The 18,840-nt window shown below is 38.4% G+C and overlaps 1 protein-coding gene across 3 annotated transcripts in view; it reads left to right on the top strand.

The window, feature by feature from the left end:
• Positions 1 to 1,453: 1,453 nt before the first annotated feature.
• Positions 1,454 to 18,840, top strand: part of MAGED1 (MAGE family member D1) — a 64,647-nt gene continuing 47,260 nt past the window's right edge. For 2 of the 3 annotated variants that reach the window (XM_078064373.1, XM_078064372.1), the window contains exon 1: positions 1,454 to 1,524. The gene's annotated coding sequence lies outside the window, so the exon portion shown is untranslated. The remainder of the gene's footprint in view (positions 1,525 to 18,840) is intronic. The other variant, XM_078064374.1, reaches the window with a different exon arrangement.

Below are 18,840 nucleotides of genomic sequence, written 5' to 3'. Positions count from 1 at the left end.
TCTTCCCTTTCATTCGTCCATTCAATAATCTAGTCAACATTAAACAAGTCTTCATTGAGCACCCCTTAGGAGATAAGGTATATTTCAGGTTTTTAATATTCACCAATCAATGGGATAACCATAGTTCCTACACTGCCTCCTCTACCTATTATTTTGTCACATTATAATGCTGTTAGTTGTTTATGTGTTCATTTCTCCCACTGTTTGGATGGCCTTGAAATCCAGGATTGTGTCTTATTTTTCTTTATATAAGCAATATCAGGAACAGAACCTTACACTGAGTGGTTGCTCAGAATCTGCTGGTTGAGTGACAAAATATGAGTTAAAATGTTGAAATGAACTATAAAAATACCAGCAAAAGTAAGGACCTGGTGCTGGCCCCTGTCATTTCCCTGACCACATTTTGGTTATTTATTCATCAAACATTGATAATCACCTATTTTATGCCAGGCTCTTATGCATTTATTTATTTATTTTTTTTTAAGATTTTATTTATTTGACAGAGAGAGAGATAGCGAGAGCAGGAACACAAGCAGGGGGAGTGGGAGAGGGAGAAGCAGGCTTCCCGCTGAGCAGGGAGCCCGATGTGGGGCTCGATCCCAGGACCCTGGGATCATGACCTGAGCCAAAGGCAGACGCGAAACGGCTGAGCCACCCAGGCGCCCCGGCTCTTATGCATTTAAAATGTCACCTTTAGCTCCTAAGCTGTGGGGTTCCTATTACAATGCTCATTGGCGTAGCATAGTATTTGGGACATGGTAGATGCCCACTATATTCTTGTAGATTGACTGAAAATAACCACAAAAAAGAACTGGGGTACAGACTTTGGGCCCAGAAGAGCTTTCTGGAAGTAGTGGCAATAGGTAATTCAATACTGAACTTTTAACCACAGTAAGAATTATTCTTATTATTAAAAATTTTGTCAATTGTCATTTTCTTGTGGGGGGGGTATATACATATACAAGAATGCTTTCTAGATGAGTTTCCCTTATTTATTTGGAAATTTGAGTATGGCATGTAACTCTTTGGATACCATTCTGAGACAAAAAGATTCAGACTTCAGATTTTTTAAGATCTTGAAATCAAAGTATGCCACTAAAAAAAATGAAAATTTTTTCCAACATGGTATGCCAGAAAACAGTATATCAGTATGACAAATACGTAACTGTAGACATCCAAGAGTTAAGGGACTAGGGTTAGGAAGGTATTTCAAAGGGTAAATCAAGGAGGCGAGGTGACAAATTTGGATACGTGGGGTTTGGCTGAAATAATGCAGTTCTTGGGATGAGGAGAGCTAGGATTTGTAAAAACTTACTGATTCCCTCTCCCGGCCTGTTTACATCACTATCCAGCTTCTGATAGGGTGAGAGAGCCAGAGCGATAAAGTATTGTAAGAGATTGCTAGAGAGGCACAGGAAGTTGCCTGGTAAAGGGGGCGTGGCGGAGGAAGCTAGGCTTCCGCCAAACGAAGGAAAATAGCACTTCCGGTCACGCCATCGTTGCGTCGCGGCTTTCTTCGGCAAGGTGAGTGTAAAGAAAGAGACTGATAATTTTCACAAGTGAGTCCCCAAACACCCCGGGGGAGCTTTCCTCCTTGCTTCAACATGGGGCGGAAAGAAGTTTTCATTCCCGGAGTACGTTGTGTGAAGGATGTTTCTGACGCTTAGGTTCCGGTCGCCTGTCTTCTCTCCCCCACTCTGAAGATGGCAGGCCGTCATCCCCTCCCCTTTCTCTCGTAGTCCTTTTATCCCTAGTCATTCTTCACCTCTCCTCATTATGCCAGATCCTCTTCCTGATCTTTCTGAGCCTGGGTCATTCCCTCTACCACAGATTCTTTTCCTGTCTTTTACCTCCCACCTTGTTCCCCGCCCCCTTTTAGCCTCAGAACTTTTGCAACCCCTTTCTCCCACTCTTCCTTTTCCTTCGATTCCAATACTTTACTCCCCTCCCTGCCCCACAAGGCTTCTGATCCCTCATGTCCCCCTCCTGCAGAGGCAATTGAATTATGTACTTGCCAAAGCCAGGTGTGACTTCAATTTCATGGTCAGCGTTGTTTTTGTTCATAAAAATAAGCAGTGGTAGAAATTTTAGCCCTAAGAGACGTAGGGTCTTGTTCAAATAATAATAATAATTATTATTATCATTATTATTTTTATTTTTACTCTAAACAAAATGATACATCAGAAACTGCACTGATTTTAACCCTCTACTCATGACATTTAAAAAAAAATTAGCATAGAACGCAGTCCCCACTTTTTAAAGGGGCAAACAAAGTGGGTTTTGTCTGTAACCTGGTGTCAGCTCTTGACGGTGGAAGCTTTCCCATCTCCTTTAGAACGTCTCATGGAATAGAAATGGTTGACAGATATGACATCCAATTACAAATTTATTTTTTCATATGAGTTATGTTTATTATGCAAATCCTTTTCTGGTCTCTGGTAGCAACATTGAACAAGAAAGCTGGCAGATTTTTCAGACCAAGTTTTCCTGGGAACTTTGCAAGTATTCTCTATTTGGTGCAAAAATGTATTTTTCTGTCGCATTCATCAGGTTTAATTTGTCTTGTGAGAACGTTAGTTAATCACAATTTATTATTCCAATTATTTACCCAAGAGAGGAGACATCGTGATCATTAAACTTAAGATGAGGCTCAGGGTTTTTCAGGCTCTAAAGAGGAATTTAACCAAGGATCTCCTTGAACAAGCAATTTATTCCTCTTCTCCTGTAACTACTGTTATACTTGCCAAAATAAGAGGTAACTCTTTTTTTCTGGGCCAGGTGTAACTTTCAGTTCTTTTAGAAAAAATGAGGCAGAGATTTTCATGATACTAAAACACTTAGGAACTCTTTTGAAGGGTATTGCTGGTGTCTCTGTTCTCTCTTCAAGTCATAATTACACAGCATTTAAATATCACCCGGCTTCAACCCAGTGTGCAACCATCATTTATTCATCCAAGAACTTTTATTGAATAACTTTATGTGTCATACAGTGTTAAGCCCTGAGGATACAACAGTGGAAAATAAAAAATGTATTAAGCTGTAGTTGAGAGACAGACAGTAAATGAATATATAATAAATACGAATAGGTTGTGATGGGGAGGGGATGTGCTGTTTTAAATAGTCCCTGGTAAGGCAACATTTGGGCAGAACCTAAAGGAAGTGAGGGCACAAACTATACAGCTATTAGTAGGAAAAACAGGATATATCTATGTTGGTGTCTCTGTATTTGTTGTTCACTGTGCTTCCTACACACACCCCCCTTTCCCGTGGTCACTTTTCTGCATAGCTTTAATGCAGCACTCTGCATACTGAAATAACCTGATCCAGGTGCATACATTTCCCATATTCTTTTTATCCTAGCTAGCTTCTTCCTGTCATTTAGGTATATTGTCAGTTACTAGCCCCGCTAGGAAGACATCTTTATATCCATCCTCAGTTCTCCCTCAGTCTGTTTATCTGTGGTGCATTGTGTGCTATTCTACTGCATGTTTGCTTACCTCTGTCACTGCCGTTATCACTGTGTGTTCATGATATGTTGCCCATAAATGTTTGGTATGTTAAATTGGAAGAATTCAGTACTTGGTCTGACTGTACAGGCAACCTTTTAAATATAGTTGGTCCCTGGGGTGCCTGGGTGGCTCAGATGGTTAAACGTCTGCCTTCGGCTCAGGTCCTGATCCCAGGGTCCTGGGATCGAGCCCCACATCGGGCTCCCTGCTTGGCGGGAAGCCTGCTTCTCCCTCTCCCTCAACTATTCCCCCTGCTTGTGCTCTCTCGCTCTGTCAAATAAATAAATAAAATCTTAAAAAAAAAAAATATATATATATATATATAGTTGGTCCCTTAATGTTCAAAACCATCCTCTAAGGTCAGTATTATCATTATCATTTTACTGATGATAAAACCAAGACTCAGAGGTAGATAGTAACTACTATTGGTGGAGTTCATGGAGGTGTGGTCTGCGAAACGCTCAGCCCTGGCCTGATTCTCTTTGTCTTTCTGTCTGTCTCTCTTTCTCTGTTTATTAATGAGAAATAGAAAATATATGGAGTATTTTATTATTTTATAAAACATAATCTGGGTATAGAAATTACATTTTAAAAAATTTCCTTTCTTAAGTCAGATTATATCAGGTACTTGTTATAAATAATATAGAGCTGAGAGGCATGGTGACTCTTTTTACTTGAACATTTTTTAATTTAACAAGCATAAGTTGAAAGAAGAGTACAATGAATACTTTTATGCTCTGAACCTAGGTTCAGCAGTTGTTAACTTTTGCCATATGAGCTCACTTGCTCACTCACTTGCTCACTCATCCATCCATCCATCCATCCATTCATTTTTTTAATTGAAGTATAATTGTTTATATATTTTCTGATCTATTTTGGCTGAACCATTTGAGATTTGCAGGCATTATTTTTAAGTAAACTTAAATGCACACAGAAAGGTGCACGTATCATAAGTGTACGGCCCGAAGCACTTTCACAGTGTAAACACCTGTGTAACCAGCATCCAAATTAAGAAATAGAACACGCCAACAATGAATCATGGAACACTACATCAAAAACTAATGATGTAATGTGTGGTGATTAACGTAACATAATAAAAGAAAAAAAAAAGAAAAGAAATAGAACATGATTAGCATCTGAAGTCCCTTGAATGTATCCCCAATCAGTCACATCTAAGCTCCCATTAGTCACAGTCCTGGCTTCTATCACGGTATAATAATTTTGCCTATTTTTGAACTTTATAAAAATATGGTAGTGTAATATTTTTTGTGTGTGCCTGACTTGTCTGGCTTAAGATTTTGTTTTTAAGGGGCACCTGGGTGGCTCAGTCACTTAAGCATCTGCCTTTGGCTCAGGTCCTGATCTCAGGGTCCTGGGATTGAGCCCCGCATTGGGCTCTCTGCTCAGCAGGGAGTCTGCTTCTCCTCACTCTCCCTCTGTGTGTGCTCTCTCTCTCTCTCTCTCAAAAAATAAATAAAATCTTTAAAAAAAAAAGATTTTGTTTTTGAGATTCATCCATATCATTGGGTACAGTGGTAATTCCTTCATTCTCATTGCTATGTATTCCATTGTGTGAATATATCATATTAGATGGACATTTTGCTTCCATTTTTGGCCTGTAAATAATACTGTGAATAATCTAGTACATGTCTTTGTGATATATGCACACATTTCTGTTGGGCGTATACCTAAGAGTAGAATTGCTGAATTATAGATTATGTATATGATTAGCTTTAGTAGAAGATGTCAACTGGTTTTCCGCATTGGTTGTACAGACACACCTCGTTTTACTGCATTCTGCTTTATTGCACTTTGCAGATACCGTTTTTTTACAAATTGAAGGTTTGTGGCTATCCTGAGTGGAACAAATCCATCAGCACCATTTTTTTAAATTTTATTATGTTATGTTAGTCCCCATACAGTACATCATTAGTTTTTGATGTAGTGTTCCATGATTCATTGTTCATCGACACCATTTTTCCAACATTTGCACACTTGATGTTTCTGTGTTACATTTTGGTAATTCTTGCAATATTTCAAGCTTTTTCATTATTATTATATTTGTTAATGGTGATCTGTGATCAGTAATGATGACTTGCTAAAAGCTCAGATGATGGTTAGCATTTTTTAGCAATATTTTTTAATTACAGTATATACATTATTAGACAATGTTATTGCATACTTAATAGACTACAGTATAGTGGAAACATAACTTTTATATGTACTGGGAAACCAAAAAATTCATTTTACTTGCTTTATTGTGGTATTCATTTTATTGTGGTGGTCTGGAACCAAATCCACAATGTCTCTGAGGTGTGCATGTACTATAAAACTCTCAGTATAAATCTTTAAGAGTTCCACTTGCTGTAGAATATTGTCAACACTTGTTACTGTCTTTGCTTTTTAAGGAAAAAAAAAAGCCATTCTAGTGGTTATGAATGGTATCTTATTGTGGTTTTAATTTGCAAATCTGATGATAAATGTGCATCTGTTCATACGTTTGTAGGCCTGGATATCTTTTTATGAAATACCTGTTTAATCTTTGACCACTTTTTCTCCTGGACTATCTTACTGATTTGTAGGAGATATTTTTATATTAAGAATGTTGATATTTTGTTAGATATATTTATTGCAAATCTCAGTTACTTGCATTCTCAATTTCTTAAAGGTATCTTTGGATAAACTGAATATCTCAATTTTAATATTGTTCAGTTTCATAGTTTTTACCCTTTATGGCTAGTGCTTGTTTTGTTAAGAAATCTTTGCCTTTCTCAAAGTCATGAAGACATTTTTCTATGTTATGTTATTGTTTAATCTTTCATTTGTATTCACAATATATTTGAATTGACTTTTGTGTATGATTTCAGTATGAGTAAAGCCCCCCCCTTTTGTATGTCAAAATGGACATTTAGGGGTGCCTGGGTGGCTCAGTCAGTTAAGTGTCTGCCTTTGGCTCAGGTCATGATCCCAGGGTCCTAGGGTTGAGCCCCACATCAGGCTCCCTGCTCAGCGGGAAGTCTGCATCTCCCTCTCCCCGCTCGAGCTCCCTCTCTCAAATAAATAAATAAATAAATAAATAAATAAATAAATAAATCTTTAAAAAAAAAGAAATGGACATTCAGTCAACCCATTATCACTTACTGAAAAGATCATTCTTTCCCTTGTATAGTCATATTTTTCATAAATCAAATGACTAGATTATATATGTGGGTTCGTTTCTGAATTCCATTCTATTTGGTTTGTTTCTCTAATCTTGTATAAGTACCACTTTCATAATTAATGTCATTTATAATATACCTTATATATAGTCATTTAGTCCTACAGTTTTGTTCTTTTTCTTCAGTAATGCCTAGTTATTTTTGGTCTTTTGCATTTCCATATGCATTTTAGAATCAGCTTGTCAATTTTCACAAAAATGCTTCTTGGCATTTTGATTGAGATACCACTTAATAGATCAATTCAGGAGCATGCATCATGGAACTTTACCTCTAAATATCTCAGTGTTCATCTCCGAATATTAGGGACATTTTGTAAGTAATTTAATTACCATTATGTTACCAAGAAAAATTAAGAATAATTTCCTAATACCATCTAATACCTAATCCATTTTCAAATTTCTTTTTTTCCCCAATGAGCCTTTTATAGCTGGTATTTCTTGTTTCTTAAAAAAAGAAGACAAGCAGTGTTTACTAAGGTTCTATTTTTCATCAGGTAATATATACATATTTAATCAAAACAAAAAGGAGTAAAGATGTACATATTCTTCCATTTTATAGGAAAGGAAAGGAATAATACTTGGTTAAGAAACTTTTTCAGGGGCGCCTGGGTGGCTCAGTCATTAAGCGTCTGCCTTCAGCTCAGGTCATGATCCCGGGGTCCTGGGATCGAGTCCCGCATCAGGCTCCCTGCTCGGCGGGAAGCCTGCTTCTCCCTCTCCCCCTCCCCCTGCTTGTGTTCCCTCTCTTGCTGTCTCTCTCTCTGTCAAATAAATAAATAAAAATCTTAAAAAAAAAAAGAAACTTTTTCAATCATAAAGCTTCAAAGGCTGTTCATATTCAAATGCATAGTTCTATAATATGAAATCCCATGCTCTTATCACTGTATCATATCATATACAAAAGAATAAAGGTAAAAATCAAATAATAAAGAGGTAGGGAGAGGAAGAAATCCTGCTGAGGGACCTATTAATTATAAAATGCAAAATATAGGTCTTATAGCTGGTTTTTAAAACCATCACCCAACTTAGATTAAAGTATATTTATATTTTTTGAGATTTTTTTGTTGTCCTTTTCTCTATTGTGTTGAACTTGTGGCTATTTATATATTTAGTACTTTTCAATCCATTGCAGTCATCATTTCTTCTGTTGCTCAAACTGCCAGTTTGGAAGGAGCCAGTTGCAACCCCTGACATTGGCTTCTTTTTTCATTTATTACTGAAATTTTCCAATATATTTAAAGTAGATGATAGTAAAATAAACAAGCATGTATCCATTTCTCAGCTTCAACAATTAATACCATTTGGCCAATTTCCTTTGATCTTTTCTCCTCACTCACTTTTTTCACTGGGGTATTTTAAAGCAATCCCAGACATTATGTCATTACACAGGTAAATAACTCATATCGGTCTCTGACTTTTTTTTTTAAGATCTTATTAATTTATTTGAGAGGGAGAGAGAGTGAGAGAGCAAGCAAGAGCTCAAGAGCAGGGGGAGGGAGAAGCAGACTCCCCTCTAAGCAAGGAGCCTGATGCGGGGCTCAGTCCAAGGCCGCTGGGATCATGACCTGAGCTGAAGGGAAATGCTTAACGAACTGAGCCACCCAGGCGCCCCACATCTCTAACTCTTAAGTGCATTATATTAAGTAACCACAAGGCCATTATACTTAATAAGATTAACAGTAATTCCTTGTATTATCTAATGCCCAGTCCATATTCAGATTTCCATGATTGTCTTAAAGATATCTTTTTAGGGGCACCTGGGTGGCTCAGTCAGTTAAGCATCTGACTGATGCTTGATTTCGGCTCAGGTCATGATCTCAGGGTCGTGATGTCAGGTCCTGTGTCGGGCTCAGCATTCTTTCTCTTCCTCTTCCTCAGCCCTTCCCCCCCCCCCCCGTGTGTGTGTGCACGCGCGCGTGCATGTGTGCGCATGTGTGTACATGCTCTCTCTCTCAAATAAATCTTTAAAAAAAGTATTAATAAAAAAATGTCTTTTTATAGTTGCTTTGTTAAATCTATATCTAAACAAGGGCCACTATTGACATTAGATATTTTTCTTTTAAGTCTCTTTTCCTAACCATCTGTAGTCACCCCCCACATTTTAAAGACCATTGGTTTATTAGAGAAACTAAGTCATTTATCCTATCAACAAATGGATTTAGATGATTGCTTCCTTGAGGTGGTATTCATTTTGTTTTCCCATCTGCATGTTTCTGTTCACTGGCATTTAGAATTAGAGGATTGATTAGATTGAGTTTCAATTATTTTTTTAAAGATTTTATTTATTTATTTGTCAGAGAGAGAGAGAGAGCACAGCAGGGGCAGTGGCAGGCAGAAGGAGAAGCAGGCTCCCCGCTGAGCAAGGAGCCCGATGTGGGACTCGATCCCAGGACGCTGGGATCATGACCTGAGCCGAAGGCAGACGCTTAACTGAATGAGCCACCCAGGCGCCCCTTCAATTATTTTTTAAGGGAAAAAATTGTTGTAGGTAGTGATATGCACTTTCTTTTGTATTTCATCATATCTGGTTTAACTTTTTAACTGATTCTGGGGTTGATTCGTGTTTTCAGGTTTTGTCAGCCTGATTTCTCCATTGTAGCATCTCCTACCAACCAACCTTTCTCCTGTTGATTTTAGCAGCCATTGAAGACAATTGTCTAAATTCATTATTTCAGGGGCGCCTGGGTGGCTCAGTCGTTGGGCATCTGCCTTCCGCTCAGGTCATGATCCCAGGGGTCCTGGGATCGAGCCCTGCCTCAGGCTCCGTGCTCGGCGGGAGGCCTGCTTCTCCCTCTCCCACTCCCCCTGTTTGTGTTCCCTCTCTCGCTGTGTCTCTCTCTGTCAAATAAATAAAATCTTTAAAAAAAATTCATTATTTCAGTAGTAGTTGGAAAGGAGCGGTCTAATTTTATCAATCCTTCTGCGTTTATTAGCTGAAATTATTTTATAAAAAATATCAGCTTTTTTTGGTCCCAAAATATATTTTATAAAAAGAAAGTCAGGGTGAATGCTTTTTTTCATTTGTCAGAATAAGGGCTTGGTTTCCTAGAGACTTTCATTGTTTTCTTTAATATGATTAGGAATTCATGGATTTTTATGTATTTTAGTGTGTGTATCCACTGTGATTTATTTTTGATGCTCAAACTGTGTCATCTTAGAAATTAGACTTTTCTCTTTGGCTCCTGTATCCTTTACATGATCTCATTAGATCTTGACATCCTTGCTTTCTTTTTTTTTAATTTAAATTTTAGTTAGTTAACATATAGTGCAATATTGGTTTCTGGAGTAGAATTCAGAGATTCATCACTTACATACAACACCCAGTGCTCATCACATCACCAGTGCCCTCTTTAATACCCATCACCCATCTAGCCCTTCCTTGCTTTCTGACACAAGATATTTTAGGCTCATTATGTACATTCTCTGCCCCAGTCCTGGAATCAGCCATTTTGCAAGGAGGCATATATTTCTTCAGTAGGGATTGGTACTGAGAAAGCAAGATGTGAGTGCTCAGGGGATTATTATTGTTTTCTTAGTCATGCTACATGACCTTTTGTTGTGCCTTTTTCCTCAATGCAAGTGAATGACTCCACCAGCATTCCATTGAAAATTAAGCTAACCATGGCTTTCATTTGTTTATGTGGTCATTCAGTAAAAATTTATAGACCACACTACCTTGTATCTGGTCTTATGCTGGGTACAGAGGATGTAAAGGTAAACTTGACTGGTTTCCTGTTCTTGATGAAGATTCATTAGAGTGGGGGTATGAGACTGTCTAAAGAGTATGATGAATACTATGGTGGGTATAGCAAGTGGGGGTAAGTGATAGGCTGTAGGGGAGCACAGAAGGGGCATCTGCAAATGCTTTGGAAAGAAAGATAATGTTTGATATTGTATGAATAGAGGAAGTATGAAGGTCAGAGAGCTATGAGGTGTTCAAGTCAGAGGAAACTGGAAGAATTGTGGGGGAGGGATCTTGATATATTCAAAGAAAGGCATATTTGTAGTTGGTTGTAACTGGAACATTAGTTTTACGTAGAGGAGGAGAAATGAAACTGGAGACAGGGGCTAGGATGTTGAGAGCCCCAAAAGTCAGGTCAGAGAACTAGGATTTCACTCTGAAGCCTATGAGGAAGAAATAATGGACTTGTCCTAAGTGGATGAGATATACAGTTCTCTTTGTAATGTACTGATGATGCACTGGATGGGCAGATGGGAGTGGGACAGTAGGAGACTGATAAGGAGGAGAGAGGTGTAGCGGTCCACGAGAGAGACAATGTCATGTTACACTGCACCCTATATATATGTGTGTGGTGTATGGGAGAGTCATGTTGTGTATTACATATATTATAATTTATTATAATACATAACATATATACACAAACATAGAGTACAGTGTAACATGACATTTTATATATATGTATAATATATATGTAGTATATATTATATGTATATAAGATAGATGTGTGCATACACATGTACATAGTGTCGCATGTCTATAGTTCTTTATGTACATATATATCCAGGGGCTGTCTCATTGCAACAGGTCTAAAATAGAGAATATTTCAGTGAAGAAACATTGCCCAAGGACAGCTGAAGAGTGGAAAAGGGCTAACAAACACTCCCTCCTTGACCAAATGTGAGTCATGCTCCTTGGAGCTCTCTTTTCAACTAGATTATCATCTTTGGGCATTGTCTTTGGCCTGTCTAGTCCAGGTTTAGAAAGAATCCTGCTGAATCAACTTAATGAGACCTCCCCCCTCCCCCCACCTTGATATGTGATCATCCTGGTCTGCCTTCAACAAGAATTCTGTTTAACAAGAATTTCCCTATTCTTTTTTTTTTTTAAGACAGAGAGAGAGACAGCGAGAGAGGGAACACAAGCAGGGGGAGTGGGAGAGGGAGAAGCAGGCCTCCCACTGAGCAGGGAGCCTGAGGCGGGGCTCGATCCCAGGATGCTGGGATCATGACCTGAGCTGAAGGCAGACGCTTAACGACTGAGCCACCCAGGCGCCCCAAGAATTCCCCTATTCTTGATGTCTCCTCTTAATTTTCTGTCCACTGACACCCCCCCCCCCCCGCCATCCCCACCCAAATCTACTCCTTGGCTATAGATTCCCAGCTGTCTTTATTGTATTCAGAGTTGAGTCCATTTTCTCTTCCCTATTGCAATAGTCTTGACACCTATCACAATAGCCCTTTTAATCTTATCATTTTAACAAGTGTCAGCATAATTTTTTCTTTAACAGACCCCACCAGAACTTTTGCTTATTGTGTTCTTTCTCTTCAAAGCTCCACCAGTTGGCACTGAGGCCCAGTTGTGTATCCTTGAATAATCTGAGAATTCCTCTTCCTCCTCTTCATGGGATTTAAGGGTATGAGGAGGAGTGAGATGATTGCTCAGCTTTTCCCAGAGGTTGGAATGTAGCCTTAACAGTTATCTCTGGGAGAGTGGAATGATAATTGAAGATACTTATCTCCTTTTATGTATTTCTGTTGTATATTAATGAACATGTATTGCGTTTGTCTTTAAGACTACTGTCTTAAACTTTTTAAAATATAAAATACAAAATGTGAAATTCCTGTACATGGTTATATAAGGTGTAGACTGAGAAGGTTCTGTTAGATTAGGGATTTAGGGGAAACCAGAGTAGTGAGTATGTATGGATCAGTGTTAGTGAAGGCTGATGTGCAGAGGACTAATATAGTTGGTGAAAGTGTTGATGAAATGAGTGTAGACTTTCATGTCAAAGATCTTGTCTGTGAAAAGTGGAATAGATAATAGGTGGTACATGTATATTTTTAGGATGAGAGATTTGAACATGTTTATATGTTCTGCAGGGGAGGAGCTGATAAAAACAGAGGTTGAAAATAATAGGAGAGAAAGGGGATAACTGGCGAAGCAAAATGTGGAAAAGATGTGTAGAGAAGGTATGAAGTACCGGCCTCAAATAAGAGAAGGGGCATCACTTCTAACACTGGCATTAAGGAGAGTCAGAAAGGGATGTTTTTAATTTTTACAGTTTTGGAAAAGCAAGAAATAGGAGGAGTTTCTTTCTTGGTGCCCCTATATTCTCTGTGAATAAGGTAGTAAGGGCATTCTGGAGTGTGAGAGGGGATGGCCAGGGGCCAGAGGAAAGAGGAGGAAGCTTGCAACCTTCTTTAGGGAATGAAAGAAGATTGATGGGCAGTAATGAACACCTCTGTAGGCTGGAAATGAAGTGTTTGTAGTTTTATCTTTTTTTCTAGGTATGTTCAGCTGCCAAGAGGTAGGAGCAAAGAAGGCAAACATTGGGTTTGATTTTAGACTGTGAATGTGGTGGTGATGATTATGGGTGGTGGAAGGTTTGAGGGGCTAATAAATAAGTTGTTGAGGTTACTGATGAGATTTGCTCAGGTTATAGACCATGGGATCTAGTCTCATCAGGGAAGAGTATATTCTCAGGAATATTCTATGGATCCAGAGAAAGAGAAGCTTTGTGAATATGTGCGTGGGTGTGGGAGAAGTTGTATAGAAATTTCAAAGCTCAAAGAGTAGCAGTAACAAGGTGATATGGCAGAAAAGAAATTGTGGTCGGAGTAGATTATTGGAGCTTAAGATTTCAGAGGAAAAGTAATTCTGGATGATGAGTGAGTTGGAGTAGAGGAGGTCAAGTGTCTGTGAAGCTGGGGTGATGGACAAGTTAGCCATGGGATCATCAAAGATACTGCAGAAGATAAAAGGTGATAAAAAGTGGAGAGGAAGATGAAGAAGGTGCTATACTTTGTGGAAGGGATGAGTATAGCTGTGAGACAGATGGCATTGAAAATCAAAGGAACAGAGATTTTCACAGCAGGGAGATGATTTAGGGAATGGAAGCAGCAATGGCTAACATGAGTTGTTGCCCTTAACCAATTTAGCAGCAGATTCCTTGGATGGCCCTGGCTTTGTTTGTCTCAGTTTTGTCTTTGTCTCTGTCTTTGCCCTTTTTTTGGCGGGGGGGGGGGGGGGGGGGCTGGGGGCTGGGGGGGGGCATTAACCAGGGTTAGGGCAAAGAAAGGACTGGTGGTAAAATCTTGAATGTAAGGAGAGCTAAGATAGCATTCTATATTGATTTCTATTTTTGGAGGGACTTAAACAACTGCCCTTAGCAACTTTAAGGGAAATGGTAACTGCTGGTAGGACCCTGGCTTGCCCGGATGTATGTTTCCAAAAATCCTACTGCAAATGGATATGTTAGCCAGTCCCCATAATTTTTATAGAGAGGTAGATGCTTTTTATATAATATCATTCATCATCTCAGAAAGGTTGAGAACACATGCTTTAAGGGAATTTCATAGGAAGGCCCTGGATTCTTCCTTTAAAAAAAAAAAAAGTTTTTAAATTGTGCAATATAACAAAAATACCGAAAGTTGTGTAAAATGTAAATGTACACTAAAGTGAATAATTATAAAGTAAACACCCATAAAAGAACCTTCCAGAACCAAAAATAGAACATTGGAAGTTACTCAGAAGCCTCCACTCATAATCCTCTCTCTCTCAGAGGTAACCATTTATCCTGACTTAACTTTTATGGTAATTACTTCTGCCTGTGTGTATAGACGCATGCATATACACCTATTTATACATTTTACTGTTAATGGACATTTGGATTGCTTTCTGTTTTTGGCTGTTAATGAATAGTGCTGCTAAGAACATTCTTTTTTTTTTTTTAAGATTTTATTTATTTTGACAGAGAGACAGCGAGAGAGGGAACACAAGCAGGGGGAGTGGGAGAGGGAGAAGCAGGTTTCCCAGTGAGCAGAGAGCCCGATGTGGGTCTCGATCCCAGGACCCTGGGATCATGACCTGAGCTGAAGGCAGACGCTTAACGACTGAGCCACCCAGGCGCCCCGCTAAGAACATTCTTATACACCTGTTGCGTATGTGCATGAGTTTCTCTAAGATACATATCTGGCAGAGGGATTACTTGGTAATAGTATGTGCATCCCTTCAACTTTATTAGATAATGGAAAATTGATCGCCACAAGGATTGTACCAGTTTTGACTATGAAATGTATGTGGATTTATACCTTGGTTTTTTTTTTCTTCTCCACAGTACTATGGCTTGGAGATGATCCAGGGGTAGCCAGGACCTGTGATTTGCTGTGGATATGGGGGACTTAGTTACTGTTTCACATTTCTCCTGGAACAATTGCACTTAGCTGCTTCAGGAGAACCTTGGTTTGGTCCTATCTTTCCCAGAATCTTAAGGCCCAGGAATTGGGCTCCAGAATTGAGTGTGGTTGCCCAGCCTCTGAGGTCATTTGAGAATGAAGGAGCCTGCATTATTATCCTGCAATGCAAACAGTTGATTTTAGTAATTAGCCAGGAGTTCTATGGGGGGGCTCTGAGTCAGATGTCTCTTTTTCAGACTCAAAGGTCAAGAATCAGAACCAGGAAGTTAATAACCAGCATCTGTGGATGGCAGAGTATAAAGACTAGTGTAGTGGCTTAGATGACTCTGTGTCTTTGGAGGGTCCTTGAACAACTATCTTTGGCCAGCTCCCTCCTTGTTCCTTTCTTTCCCAGAGTCTGTCCTTTAGGGAGCCCTTGCATAGGGCCAGGAGGGCTTGTTTATTTCTTTCGCAGAGTTTCAAGGTTTTGTAGAAGTATACTTTTAGTGATTAAAAAATTAGGAGTTTATTAACTTTCAGAAAATTGACAAAATGTTCTATATGAAGATGTGAAATATTATACATATATTAGTTATTTTTTATTTTAAAACAAATAATGGACTAATAAATAATTCCAAACTTTAATTACAATTCGTATTTAATGTACCTTTTGGACCTGATTATATTTTTTAGTTATTTCACAAAAAGTATATTAGCATATTTACAGTTAGAAGATGCTTATTTCATGTTTTAGTTCACTCTTTCTTTACTTTTTATTACTGTTACTATTTTTGCTTTCTCTATACATGTTGAGAATTTGAATTTTCGAGATATGTCATTGAAAACAGTGGCATGTTTGTTGTAACTCTTCACTTGATATCCTTTCATCCTTTGGCTGCTGTTTGTGTCAGGCTGTTTAATGCCTTGACCAGAGCCCCTCACATATTCGCAAGGCAACGATATTCTAGAAAACATGTCATCTTTCTTTATTATTGGTTGGGCACTACATTAACCCTGTTAGCTTTTACCTGTTGTGCTCTGTTCTGTAATACATGGCAACCCCCCTGAGGATGTGCATCTCACAGATACTGCTTGAATGGTGTGTTATGCACAGGTTTGGCATACCATTTTGCTGTGGTTTACTAGTTGGGGATGTTGGGATCAGGGTGTGGAAGAATCAGCAGGCTTATGAGAAAACTATCTCATCTGTGGCTAGGTGGAGGGGTTTTCTAAAAATCACTGAAGGGTGTAGGTAAGCTTATTTTTCAAGGAGGGGGATTCTAGAGGTCACAAAGGAAAGATTCCAGGTGGGAAGGAGCACAGTGAACTGATAGCTTCAGGGGGAATTGGGCATAGCTTGCTACTTTTCATTCCCTCTATTTGTCTTGGTTATCAGGAAAATATTTTCCCAGGGCCCTGGCAGATAAGAAGTGTGAGTGAACAAAGGGGGAAGTCATAGAAGGTGAGAGGGGAAACATACACAGTCTAAGAATGTCAGGAGTGCTAGGATACCAGTGGGAAAGTTAGAGTGGAAGCCTTAAAAAAGTTAGATGCACCATTAATTAATCAATTAAGCAAGCAAAAAAAGTGATCTAGACCTAGACTCTGCTGGATAACGAGGACACAGTTAAATTAGATGTGTTTTCTACTGAGTCTGGTGGATGAGATAGACATTGCAACAGGGAGTGCTGTGATGGAGGGGAGACCAGGGTGTGGTACTGTCAATAGAAACATGGAGGAGGGTCCTCTAACCCATCCTAGAGGCTCAGTGAAGGCCTCCTGGAAGGCACCAGGTTGAGAACTTAATTTTGCATAGAAGTAGCCATTAATCTGGCAGTGGATGAGGATCATCTGAGTGTGGGGCCCAGAGAGTAAGTGGTCATTAGACCACGTATCGTAGCTGCAGTATGCCATCTAGTCTTGAGCTTGGGAAGTACCTGAAGAAATGGGCAGTTGAGAGGCCACTCTGGTTTAGTAGAGCTAGGGAAAAGAGGTCAAGTAGAAGTGAATAGTTTCATAAATGGTTAAGTTTATGATGTAATATTGATAACCTTAGCCCTCATGAAAAAGCAGCCTCTTCTGTTTTCCTCACTATGCCATGAAATTATTACCATTTTCTATATATGCCATGTGTTTTTCAATCTTGTTTACAGAATTCTTTCTTACCTTGATTTCATAAAGGTATTCTACTATATTCCCCTGTAAAACTTTTATTCACAGTTTCCAGTTGTAATTTATTTTTGTGTATCGTATGATGTATAGAACTTACTTATTTTTTTTTTTGAATGATTTATCAGTGGTTCCAGGACTATTTACTGAATAGTCTGTTCTTTCTCCACAGATTTATAATGCTGTCTCTATCATATACCAAGTGGTAATAGATGTAAATGTCTGCTTTTAGGCTTTCTATTCTGTTCCATTGGTCTGTTTGTCTGTACCTATACTAGTCCTACATTGTTAATCCTATAGCTTTGTAATGCATCTTAATATTTGGTAGAGAAAGACCCCTTCCTTATTCCTGTTCCTCAAAAATATATTTTTTGCGCTTTACTTTTCCATATGAATTTTAAGCTAAGCTTAACATGGTCTATAAGAAACATTGAAATTTTGATTAGAACTTGTTCCTATTTATAGGTTTATAGATTTTGTTGCATGTTTACAACAATGAATGTGGTTCATCTCTCCTTTTGTCTAGGTATTTTTAATGTCTTTGAAAAAAAGTTTTATAGTTTTCTCCATAAGGGTCTCATGCATATTTTGTTAGACATATTTCTGTGTACCTGATAAGTTTTTGTTGTCCTTGCTAATATTTTTAAATTATTTTTGTAACTGATTGTGACTGGTGTACGGGAGTGCTTGATTCTGGTGCATTGTTTTTAGACCCATTCACTTTGCTTACCTCTTTCTCTAGGTCCAATTGTTGTTTATAGGTTTTCTTGAGTTTTTATATAAACTTTATATAAAACATGCTTAAAGGTATGTAAATCATAACTATACAGCTCATTGAATTATCACAAAGTGTTTTTGGCTTGTTAGTGTAATTTGTGAATAATTGTAATTTTTCCCCTTTCAGCCCTTGTACCTTCAAATATTGATATCATTCTGTGTAAAATAAAATAGAATTTCTTTTCTAAAACTATTTTCACTGAAGCATTTCTGAGGCTTCATGCTCTAAATAGTGGTGTTTGATATGTAAATACTTTTGAAGTTATCAAAGAAAGGAAATTACCTTTACTTAGAAATTCCAACAGAACTTAATAAAAGAGCCTGCAGGGTAGTGATATTTCAGTTAATTGACCGCAGTCCAGGATTTGGTGGTCAGCATTTGTGAAATGCTAAAATGAAACTCGGTGATAAACAAATATATGCAAATTAATGTACTGAGACTAACATAGATATAGAAAGAAAAACACACCCATCCTACCCTAATACATACTTTCTAGTGACCAGAACACTCAGGTCCTCTCTCCAGGGAATGTCAATTTCCATATTGGGATACTTGGGAAATCAAACTAAGAAAACAGCTTGTTTACTGTGAGCATGGAATTTAAGCAAAGAAGGCAGAGAATCTCACAAACATGGGGTCTTTTGTGTAGCAGTGGATCATTTGAGGAATGCGTTTGAATGTTCTACCCTCTCTTCACACTCCAAGCCCTTTGAGGGGCAGCAAGATGTAGTGGAAAAATACTGGACTTTGTTGACAGTTGAAGGGACTTGAATCCTAGCTCTTTGCTTATTGATCTTGGGCAAGTTACTTCTCAGAGTTTCATTTTTCTCACTGGTGAAATAGAAATCATGACACTGTTAATTTAAAAGAAATGTATTCTTTCAAATTATTTGTTATATAGTGAGTCCTGCAGAATTGTGGATTTATATTTGTTTATCCATGCCTGTGGGTGAAGAGGAAAGTGCCAATGATCCTTTCTAATTTGTCAGAATGATCTTAGAAGTATTAATCTATTTCCAAATATAGAGATT

The sequence above is a fragment of the Halichoerus grypus genome, chromosome X, assembly GCF_964656455.1.
Source record: "Halichoerus grypus chromosome X, mHalGry1.hap1.1, whole genome shotgun sequence".
Lineage (NCBI taxonomy): Eukaryota > Metazoa > Chordata > Mammalia > Carnivora > Phocidae > Halichoerus > Halichoerus grypus.
Note: the sequence above shows the minus strand (reverse complement) of the source record. Positions and strands in the feature narration are given on the sequence as shown.